We start from the raw sequence: 11,959 nt of genomic DNA, 5'->3' as shown, positions 1-11,959 counted from the left end.
CTTTTCCCAAAATCCAATAGATTGGATTAACTCAAATTATTTCACTACTATTCTCATAATTTTCATGTTATCTCATCTCATTACTCAAAGATGCCCTAATAAAAAACGGTGGGACACACTTGGACCCATACGAAAATTTTATTTTCTCATAACACAGCATACTTCTTTTAAATAGGTTTCATGAGGCTTGCTGCACGCCAGTACTATGTCTAGTATTACTTTAAAAAATAGTTTAACATTATGACTCAAGAGAATTTGAATTTCTTTTGGCATCCACTGCAATTTCCATTCCTTTTACTAAACGTACATGCTTAAATAATCTTGTACTTTCCACCATCATGTTTTGTCAAATTATTTTGTGCTTTCAAATGAAAGGAACGGACCTAATTAAAACAACAATAAAATTACCTTCAAAGTTGTTATTACCGAGGCTTAACTTTGTAAGCATGCTTAAGTTCCCTATTTCTTGGGGTACTACTCCATCGAAATTGTTTTTCCACAAATCTAGAATCTGTAGCTGTTTGCACTTGTACAGAGATTATCAGATGGTCCCTGTGAACAAATTACCATTTAGAAAAAGTTATCGGGGTTTGCTAACCAACTAAAGATAATTAATATATCTATATATATATATATATTATATAATTGAGCAATCAAGACTAAATATACCTGCAAAGTTGTTTTGACTAAGGTTTAATTAACTTTGTAAGCATGGTTAAGTTCTCCATTTCTGGGAGTTCGCCTGATAGATTTTAGGAGCGAAGAAAAAAAATTGTAAAGTTGGGAAGCTGACGATTAATTGTGGCGCCCCCAATCCCCCTTATATAAATACACAGGGATCGAGACGCCAGGATGGTGACAACACGGTCACACATCCCAACGAAGTGCCAGTGTGTGTACATGCAACAGTGTTCAAATAAAATAACCCAGCGGATAGTCAACTAAGTACCAGAATTTAATTACAATCAAACATCAGTAAAGATTTAAATAGCAGTTATACAGTCATTCATAAAATAATTTACAATAGTTTTAAAATGTACAAACGAGTGATCCCAGATCACTCCTCAGGCGGAGCCGTCTCCTCAGGCTCGCCCTCCTCCTCCTCATCAGCATCAAAATCTGCGACACCACAAAATGGTCTCGCAGGTAAGTATAACCCAAACAACAACGTAATACAAAATGCATTAAATGCAACTAACATGCATGCACATGAAAACATGCATTTTTCCACAAAACATCATTTTTCCCGAAAATGATAAATTTCCAACACACACCAAAATCCCATTTTGGTCCAAATTATCCGTAAATCATTTTCCCAGAAAATGATTTACCCAAGAATCAACTCGCACTATTTTCCCAGAAAATAGTGCATTAATCCCAAATGCACCATGCATTATTTCCATATGCACCATGGCCTCCCCTATGGACCATCCGCACGTCCTGGCTTCGCAGCGGTGCTCAGTTCCGCGCCCAGCGCGTACATGGCCAAGCACTCACACTACGCAACGAGCGATGCCCAGTTCCGCGCCCAGCGCGTACGTGGCCAGACATCCTCTAGTCCCCGCCAGCAGAAGGACCACGGAGTCGGCACGAGACCATCTCGTCCGATCCCATTGTCGCCCGGCGACAATCCAGGGGACGTTACTCAGTATATTCCGCTCCCGAGTAACCAGAGGAGCGTTAATGCCCCATCTCGGCTTGGGGTCGTCATACACACGCACCAAAAATATTAACACATAAAATCATAGCTTTTCAAAGTACATGAACATGAATGCAATACACGAAAACCCAGTTTTCTTTTACAAACATGATCATGCATGAAATGATGAAATGCACATGTACCAACACAATATCCAAACCAACAAATACCAATCCAATCAAATCCAACCAAACAACTCCAATCACAAATCCATCCGACCCCCGAACTCCTCGGACTCAGTCCGGCATGCCAAAAATACAGTGAAATGGGTTAGTGCAAAAATACATTTAAATTACGAAAGTTCTTTGGAGAAATACTTACAGTGCAATATAATAATTTTCCGAGGATCACGAAGTTGAAAAAATGCGACGTTTGAGCAACACCACAGTTTAAAATACACTGTGGCCGTGGGTCACAGATACCCATTTTTCAACGAGGACAAAAGAAGACCCAAGATTGATAGGGTAGGGCCTAGGGAGGTCGGTGAAGCTAGTGGTGGTGGTGGTTTGCCGTGGGTGGCGGCGCAAGGGGTGGTTTTAGGCCAAAAAAGTACAAATCGGAGATGGACTTGGTGGGGCTTCACCGGTGACGGGTCGGAGTTGGGGTTGGGTCCAATGGGTTGCCAAGAGGCCGGGGATGAAGTGGTAGGAAGATGGTGGCCGGTGGTGGCGCGACGGCGGCGCAGTGGTGCATGGAACGCCGCGGCTTCAATGGGTTCGTGGTGGTTAACGGCGACGATGGAGGAGCTGGAAATGGAGGGAGGTGATCGCCGGCGGCAGGGGGAGCGGTGGAGCCGGGCGGTGTCGACCACCGCCGGCGCACGGCGGCGGGCTGGGGAGGAAGCCACGCACGGCGAGAGAGAGAGAGAGAGAGAGAGAGAGAACTCGCGCACCCGGGGAGGAAACCGGGAGAAGAAAAAGAAAAAGAAAAAAAAAAAAAAAAAAGAAAAGAAGAAAAGAAAAAGAAAAGGAAAAGAAAAAATAGAGGGAAAAGAAATGAGGTCCAATCCTCATAACTTGGGTCACGAAAATGATCCAACGGAAACGATTTTAAAACCACTAATTAAATGAAATAATTTAAACGTAATGGTAAAGTCAAATTGAAATAATTAAATCCCACGGTAATTAATTAAATATGAAAAACAATTTAAATGCACAACAATAAATAAATATTAAGAAAGCACATAAAAATTAATTTCCTCCAATTAAAATCATAGAAATAAACTCATTAAAAATCCAACCAATTTTAAAATACGAGAATAAAATTTAAATAAATAAAAATAATCCTTTAGTAAAAATACACTAAAATGCGGGGTGTTACATCCTCCCCCCCTTAAATAAAATTTCGTCCTCGAAATTGGCAAGGTCAACATTAAGACTAAGACAGGAATAAGATTCAACTAAGAGCAGACTAAGAACATACCGCCAAAATAGTCCGGTAAGGTCACTCTATAAGCAACAAGCGCAACCTTCTCTATGATCTGAAAATGGCCAACATATCTTGGACATCAACAATCGCCCAAATTGAGTTCTTCCCACTAGGAGTCCTCGGCAACCCTACCACAAAATCCATAGAAATATCATCCCACTTCCACTCTGGAATAGGGAGAGGTTGAAGTCTACCTTGATGCTCAACCTTAACTAGACGGCACGTGGCACATTCCTCAATGAGCATGGCACTATCCATCATACTCATTTTAGTCCCCCAATGACACATCACGACCAGTATTCCTAGAGTGACTGCTATCCAAAAATCTCATTTCCTCAAGAACCTTAATACAACATCCAATAAATTCCAATGATCAAAAGCCCTTACAATAATATGTGCCAACTGCAATCAACTCCTATGCTCCAACTTCTAAACCTTTATTGAATTCTACTATTGGAAACCTAATAGCCACTTCCAATGTTAACCATCAGTAACAGATTTTGCACAACCAAATGATTAATCGCCAATCACAAGTATCTTCTCAAAATTCAAGTCACCATTAATTCTTCAAATCAGCACAATTTGAACTCCTGACTACAACAAAAATACCACGCTTCTGCTGCGCACTCAGATATTCGCCACATGCATAAAACTTACGTCCTCATGAAACTAACACCAAGAGTACAAGGTGGCTCCATTCCTACTAACCAAAACCCTTATCACAATTTGGTAGAAAAAACACTCTCTCTCCCAAAACCACGAGTTATAACTCAAATTCCTCAATTAACTTCTGCTGCCTTGATCAAAATCAAATTCTATAAAATACAACCATGATCAAAGACAGAAACCCAATATCAAACAACCTCAGCATCCCAAATTGAAAATAAACAACCTCAACCCAAAATACACTCATCTCCTCTAAGATAAGAAACATACTTTAAAAGACTCAATTCCAACCTAGCGAATCAAAAAGAGTGCCTAGAGACTTCTACCTAACAACCTAAACCCGAAAGCTCACCATCTACATTCTAAACATCATCTAATCTAACGGTGACTAAACACACAGCGAACCACCATCTATTATCCTTAAAATTGATATGGATTAAATCCTCAACCTGACACTGTAACCTCAAGCTAAAAACAATTATTGACTGAACTAGATCAACATCCTCCATCTCCAAAGAAATTTTCCCCTAAAAAATTTTCATATCAATAACTCAACTCAGATCAATCCTATTTTAATTCAGCCATTCAACTCTGCAATTCTAAAACCTTAACCCAAATATAAATCATTTCCTGAAATCCTCAAGATCGATGAACTCAAATCTAAAACATTCGCCTTATAAAACTTGTAAATTCTAAAACCCCAAATGTTATCAAATTGCTTATCGAGGTCGGCAAGATCAAAAACTTCTAGTCTAAGTAATCTCTTAATTGCTTGTTGAACCTACCAGCTTAAATCCCATTAACTTATTTTCTAAAAAACTATGGGGCCACAAACCTTAGATGAACTTCTCATAAATCTAACATTGACATTCGTTGAACTTACAATCCCCTACCTCAAAGACTCATTACCTAAATTCTACGGAACCTAAATCCTCAATTATCCTAAGCAATTAAAAACTATTCCCCTCCTTAGCAGCAACTTGAGTACCTAATCCAAAGAGTTCTCCCAGACCCTAATGTTCGAGCCTTGATATTAAAACAACCAATCACCAAGAGTTCAGGCCTACTATACCAATGTTTAAGCCTAACAATGGCCTTCTCAGTCGTACCATCTTCCTGTCATAACATAACCCTTAACCCGCCTTTCAATTTCGAACAAAACAAAATAAAATTCCATAAATAAAATAACATACGACCAAATGCATAAAACCAATGAAGTAGTTCACCATAAAATAAATATAACAATAAAATAATCCGCCATAAAATAAAACAATTAAATTAAAATGACATACAAATAAATAAATAAACAACGAAATTATTATACAATAAAATAAATAAACAACAGAATTGTTATACAATAAAATAAATAAAGCCAATAAAACCATACTCAACCAAAGGTAAACACTAATTAAAGCAATAAAATCAAATAAATCAAATAACATCAATTAACATAAAATAAAATAGCAATAAACTCATAATATAAAATAAATAACTTAACTTACACCACTTAAACAAAAATTTTATTATTTTAAAATAATAATAAAAATAATTTTCTGGTTCTATCCTAAGGGACATGTGGTTTTACCCAGAGCCGAACTGCTCTGATACCACCTGTGGCGCCCCCAATCCCCCTTATATAAATACACAGGGATCGAGACGCCAGGATGGTGACAACACGGTCACACATCCCAACGAAGTGCCAGTGTGTGTACATGCAACAGTGTTCAAATAAAATAACGCAGCGGATAGTCAACTAAGTACCAGAATTTAATTACAATCAAACATCAGTAAAGATTTAAATAGCAGTTATACAGTCATTCATAAAATAATTTACAATAGTTTTAAAATGTACAAACGAGTGATCCCAGATCACTCCTCAGGCGGAGCCGTCTCCTCAGGCTCGCCCTCCTCCTCCTCATCAACATCAAAATCTGCGACACCACAAAATGGTCTCGCAGGTAAGTATAACCCAAACAACAACGTAATACAAAATGCATTAAATGCAACTAACATGCATGCACATGAAAACAAGCATTTTTCCACAAAACATCATTTTCCCCGAAAATGATAAATTTCCAACACACACCAAAATCCCATTTTGGTCCAAATTATCCGTAAATCATTTTCCCAGAAAATGATTTACCCAAAAATCAACTCGCACTATTTTCCCAGAAAATAGTGCATTAATCCCAAATGCACCATGCATTATTTCCATATGCACCATGGCCTCCCCTATGGACCATCCGCACGTCCTGGCTTCGCAGCGGTGCTCAGTTCCGCGCCCAGCGCGTACATGGCCAAGCACTCACACTACGCAACGAGCGATGCCCAGTTCTGCGCCCAGCGCGTACGTGGCCAGACATCCTCTAGTCTCCGCCAGCAGAAGGACCACGGAGTCGGCACGAGACCATCTCGTCCGATCCCATTGTCGCCCGGCGACAATCCAGGGGACGTTACTCAGTATATTCCGCTCCCGAGTAACCAGAGGAGCTCCACCGAGTTAATGCCCCATCTCGGCTTGGGGTCGTGATACACACGCACCAAAAATATTAACACATAAAATCATAGCTTTTCAAAGTACATGAACATGAATGCAATACACGAAAACTCAGTTTTCTTTTACAAACATGATCATGCATGAAATGATGAAATGCACATGTACCAACACAATATCCAAACCAACAAATACCAATCCAATCAAATCCAACCAAACAACTCCAATCACAAATCCATCCGACCCCCGAACTCCTCGGACTCAGTCCGGCATGCCAAAAACACAGTGAAATGGGTTAGTGCAAAAATACATTTAAATTACGAAAGTTCTTTGGTGAAATACTTACAGTGCAATATAATAATTTTCCGAGGATCACGAAGTTGAAAAAATGCGACGTTTGAGCAACACCACAGTGTAAAATACACTGTGGCCGTGGGTCACAGATACCCATTTTTCAACGAGGACAAACGAAGACCCAAGATTGATAGGGTAGGGCCTAGGGAGGTCGGTGAAGCTAGTGGTGGTGGTGGTTTGCCGTGGGTGGCGGCGCAAGGGGTGGTTTTAGGCCAAAAAAGTACAAATCGGAGATGGACTTGGTGGGGCTTCACCGGTGACGGATCGGAGCTGGGGTTGGGTCCAATGGGTTGCCAAGAGGCCGGGGATGAAGTGGTAGGAAGATGGTGGCCGGAGGTGGCGCGACGGCGGCGCAGTGGTGCATGGAACGCCGCGGCTTCAATGGGTTCGTGGTGGTTAACGGCGACGATGGAGGAGCTGGAAATGGAGGGAGGTGATCGCCGGCGGCAGGGGGAGCGGTGGAGCCGGGCGGTGTCGACCACCGCCGGCGCACGGCGGCGGGCTGGGGAGGAAGCCACGCACGGCGAGAGAGAGAGAGAGAGAGAGAGAGAGAGGGAGAACTCGCGCACCCGGGGAGGAAACCGGGAGAAGAAAAAGAAAAAGAAAAAAAAAAAAAAAAAAGAAGAAAAGAAAAAGAAAAGGAAAAGAAAAAATAGAGGGAAAAGAAATGAGGTCCAATCCTCATAACTTGGGTCACGAAAATGATCCAACGGAAACGATTTTAAAACCACAAATTAAATGAAATAATTTAAACGTAATGGTAAAGTCAAATTGAAATAATTAAATCCAACGGTAATTAATTAAATATGAAAAACAATTTAAATGCACAACAATAAATAAATATTAAGAAAGCACATAAAAATTAATTTCCACCAATTAAAATCATAGAAATAAACTCATTAAAAATCCAACCAATTTTAAAATACGAGAATAAAATTTAAATAAATAAAAATAATCCTTTAGTAAAAATACACTAAAGTGCGGGGTGTTACATTAAACAAATTGCAGCGTAGATATGCATGTTGAAGAAAACATGAAAAGGCATTGGACCAGAAAACTTATTTGATCCAAGATAAATTCCTTCAAGATCAAAACCGGTTTGATATATATGCTAGCTAAATAGAGATGGTGGAATAGCACCTAAGAAGTTGTTACCAAACAGCGCCAAATATTGAAGTTTGGTTAGCAACCCTATCCATGATGACATTTCTCCGTTGAATTCATTGTATCCCAAGTTTAAAAACCGCAACCGATGAAGACGAGACAACTCGTTGGGAATTGAACCGTGAAAGCTATTGTTTCTGATCATTAGGCTAACAAGAAACGAGAGGTTTCCAATGTGTGGAGGAATGGTACCATCAAAATCCATGTAAGAAAGGTTCAAGGCTGTGACTCGGAGATGTCTAGAGCCACGTGTGATACCAACCCAATTGCAAACGGAAGTACTACTGGTTGACCGATTATTTGCCAAAACATCGTGAGGATCATAAGAAATAGAAGCCTTTAATGCCAGGAGCAGATTGATCGGTTGTAATGTTGGGAATGGCAGTACTTGTGTAAGACTACTGTACCAAAATGAGAGTAAGAAAATGGGGTACGAGGAAACCAATTTTGTCTACCATGAGTGTACGTTGATTGGAGAAGTAGGATTTGTATTGGACTCAAAGGAAGAACTAGTACTGGTTTTATTAATGTTTAAAGAGATGGCAGCAATCGGAATCTATGAGGAGCTCGAGAAAAGTGCGGGGTGTCCGATTGAATGGTTTGGGCGTTGAAGTCATCATATTTGTTTGAGTAATTCTACATATAACCGTGAAGTGTACAATCGCCACGTAATCGATTTGACAAAGAGTGGAGTCCACTATTAAAAAAATTATTTTTTTCATATGGATCTTATGTTTTATTCATTTTTTTCAAAGCAATTATGCGGCGGTTGCACAATTTACGATTGCAAATATCTTTTTTCTATTTGTTTTGCTTGAAAATAATGCTGTCCAAAACAAAATAAAAGTATACGGTAAGGAATAGTACGAGTAAAATACGACTCCAATATGTTCACTCAAACTTTATTTTAGGGCGTGTCATTGTCCCGTACGTGTAAGATTGTGCTTGTGCGAGTGTCCTTTGAAATTAATCTTTCTTTGTCTTATACTCGTTATTCTACGACGAAGGGTACAGTCTTAATTAATTTTTATATATTTTTGTACCTTTGTTTTCTATTTAGCCATGCTAATTAAAAGGTATGGTATAGAGAAGAAGTCTACATTTTTCGCATTAATTCAAAAACAACGACATGAAATAATATTTTTTTTATAGAGTCCACAAATTAATAAGCTGGCATTATATAATTAGTCGAGTTATAATCGTACATCACAATTCACTGCAAATTTCTTTGACCCCTAATAATATTAAATGTGTAGTACAGCAAGATGCTAATTATTTCATAATTATTCTGATCTACTCGATCTCACCCAACGGAAAAATAATATTCATCGTGAGAGGAAATGGTTGCGGAACAGTGCTTTTCATGAGAACGAGGTTCATGTTGTACTACTCCTGGCCGGCTGTCTCCAAAGTCTCCTCCCTCTTTATTTTACTGCAAATCATGGATAGTACACATTTATTCTAAAACATGAAGTAGACTAAATTGATAAAATAATCTCTTCTCGTTGGCAGTCCAATATGGTAACATTTAGAGATAGTGAGTTGCGATGAGATATTCATATATAAGCTTATTTTCCTTTTTGTATGAATGTAAATATTAATTATTATTCATACTGTGTCTGGTACAATATACCAAGTGAAATTGGAAATCTGCAAAAACTAGAGCATTTTGATATTGGATTAAACTATTTTTCTGGACTAAATCCGTTCGATCGAGATCTTCAATATCTCAACAATACAAGTTGTTCTAATTAATGACGTCAAATAATCTTTCTAGCCACGACCTTCCATCAAATATGGGCCTTTTGCTTGCAAATCCTCAAAAACCTAAGTCTTGGCCGAAATAAACTAAGTGGAACGTACGATTCCCAACTCTATTCTTAATGCTTCACAGCTCACCATGTAAGAATTGAGTCAAAACTCATTCTCAGGCTCAAAGCCAAAAACAATTGGGAATTTAAGGCTCCTGGAGGTGCTCAACCTCGCATATATTAATTTGGCCTTTCAATTTCTAGAACATAGGAGCCTTTTATGATCTTCTTTGTCGGAGTACTGCAGATCATATCTCAGATATTTAGGTTTGTCCAAAAATCACCTGAATGGAATCCCTTCAAATTCTATTGGGAACCTCTCAATCTCTCTTCAAAATTGTCAACTACATGATTGCAATATTAAGGGCAACATTCCGAAAGAGATTGGCAAGTTAAGTGGCTCGATCGATTTATAAAAATGAGACTGAATATGCTACTGATCACTTGCCCCGTTTGGATATAAAAATCATTTTATCTCATCTTATCATTATAATTTTCCTAAATTATTATACAAAATATAATAAATAATTTTACTTTTCCAAATCCCTAAACAATAATAATAATAATAAATAATATTCAAATAATATTTTATTCAACTTTCAACTTTCATCTCAATAATCTTATTTCAACTCACTGTCTAAACTACACCTTAAGAGATTATATTTGTTAGATTTATGAATTTTACATAATAAAAAATTAGCTTTAGGTTGTGTATTTGCAATTGCCATCACTCCCTCATTCCCTGCAGAAGAGATCTCCCCTTCTGGAATATCTTTTTTTTTTTTTTTTTAAGGAAATATCTTCTTCTTTCAAATCACCAACTCATAACAAATGAATACGCATGGTGTATAGACCAATGGGCAAAGGACTGTAACTGGTCCTTGATATCACGGACAAGTAATCTTACTTCTAACCAAGACTCTTCTTCTCTTTGAATTGCTTGGACAATCTGAAGTGAATTCCCTTTTAAAATGATCTTGGTGAGTCCCAGTTGTAGACCAAATTTGACAGCTTCAAAAGCTCCAGCAACTTCTGCCAACAGAGGATCAAGGATCAAGGAACAAGGACATTGTTTTGTCTCATAGCTGCAGAAACCAACCCATTCCCATCCCTCACTACGATACCTACTCTCACTTTACAATTAATTTTGTCCACAACTGCATTCCAGTTTATTTTGAAATAATTCTTAGGAGGGGGGTCTAGCTTTGAACTACCATATTAATAGAACTACACTGCTCAGGTTTCTAAGAATGTAGTTCCTTCATCATATGCAAATCCTCACTTGCTTGCTTCACTACCACTTTTGGATGCTTGAACTCATTCTGGAATACAACCATGTTCCTTTTGTACCATATTCTCTTTGAAACCACTGCAACCTCTTCCATGATCTCAATATCTGGATTGCTGCACAGGTCTTCAATCAAACCCAGGAAAAGCCCCTCTGAGTGAGGACTTATTTGTAGCTTTGTAGAACACTGACCCCAAATTTGCTGAGCAGCAAGACAAGTCGATAGGGCATGAGTAACTGATTCCACCCCCTTAAGACATATAGGACAGTATGGCTTCTCCACCACTTTCCTCTTATACAGATTCAGCATAGTAGGCAAACCCTCTTTACATGCTCTCCACAAAAAGGTTTTTCCTGTAGGATAAATCTTCATCTTCCAAATAGTTGACCAAATCATACTTTTCCCTATACTACTAGACCTCTAGCAGTATTAGTTTTGCCCATTTTATTCCAAGAAATCCAGTGTATTCTCCTCTCTTCCTCTTGCTAACCCCACCAGTAATCTTGCATCACTTTGTTAATGCTCCTGAGCAGGCTACAAGGGAGCTTGAAAACTCCCATACTAAAGGTAGGAAGAGCTTGCACCATAGCTTTAATAAGAATTTTCTTACCTTCTAGAGAAAAAGTTTTGACTTTGTTGCTGATCAACCTACTTCTAACTTTGTCTAGAATACTCTTGAATGAATTAACTTCGGAGCTACCAACCAAGTAGGTAATCAGAGATATTTCTCATAAGGTACTGAAGATCTAACTCGAGCAATATTGGGGATCATTTCTTGGACCTATCTTGGTGTATTTCTACTGAATTGAATAGATGTTTTCTCCTTGTTCAATTTCTAACCCGAGTCCCTAGAGGTTGAGAATGTGGATCAATCTACTCCATTCGAGAGCATTAGCTTTACAGAACAACAAACTATCATCTGCAAAGAAAATGCGAGTGATGCTAAACTAGCTGCGAACAATAGGAACCCCTGTAATAGATCTTTGCCTTTCTGCATGGGTCAATCTTGAGCTTAACACTTTAGCACATAAGATGAAATGACAAGGGGATAAAG

The 11,959-nt window shown here is 38.6% G+C and overlaps 1 long non-coding RNA gene across 1 annotated transcript; it reads right to left on the bottom strand.

Annotated features, from left to right (window-relative positions):
- Positions 1–312: 312 nt before the first annotated feature.
- Positions 313–8,324, bottom strand: LOC121267977. The gene is made up of 3 exons (XR_005941097.1): positions 7,782–8,324; positions 670–742; positions 313–552 (listed from the first exon to the last, which is right to left on the bottom strand). It is a non-coding gene; the product is annotated as an uncharacterized LOC121267977 (long non-coding RNA).
- Positions 8,325–11,959: the final 3,635 nt, after the last annotated feature.

Source organism: Juglans microcarpa x Juglans regia, chromosome 5S, assembly GCF_004785595.1.
Source record: "Juglans microcarpa x Juglans regia isolate MS1-56 chromosome 5S, Jm3101_v1.0, whole genome shotgun sequence".
In the NCBI taxonomy this organism is placed as follows: domain Eukaryota; kingdom Viridiplantae; phylum Streptophyta; class Magnoliopsida; order Fagales; family Juglandaceae; genus Juglans; species Juglans microcarpa x Juglans regia.
The sequence above is the reverse complement of the archived record's forward strand: the minus strand, read 5'-3'. Positions and strand labels throughout refer to the sequence as shown.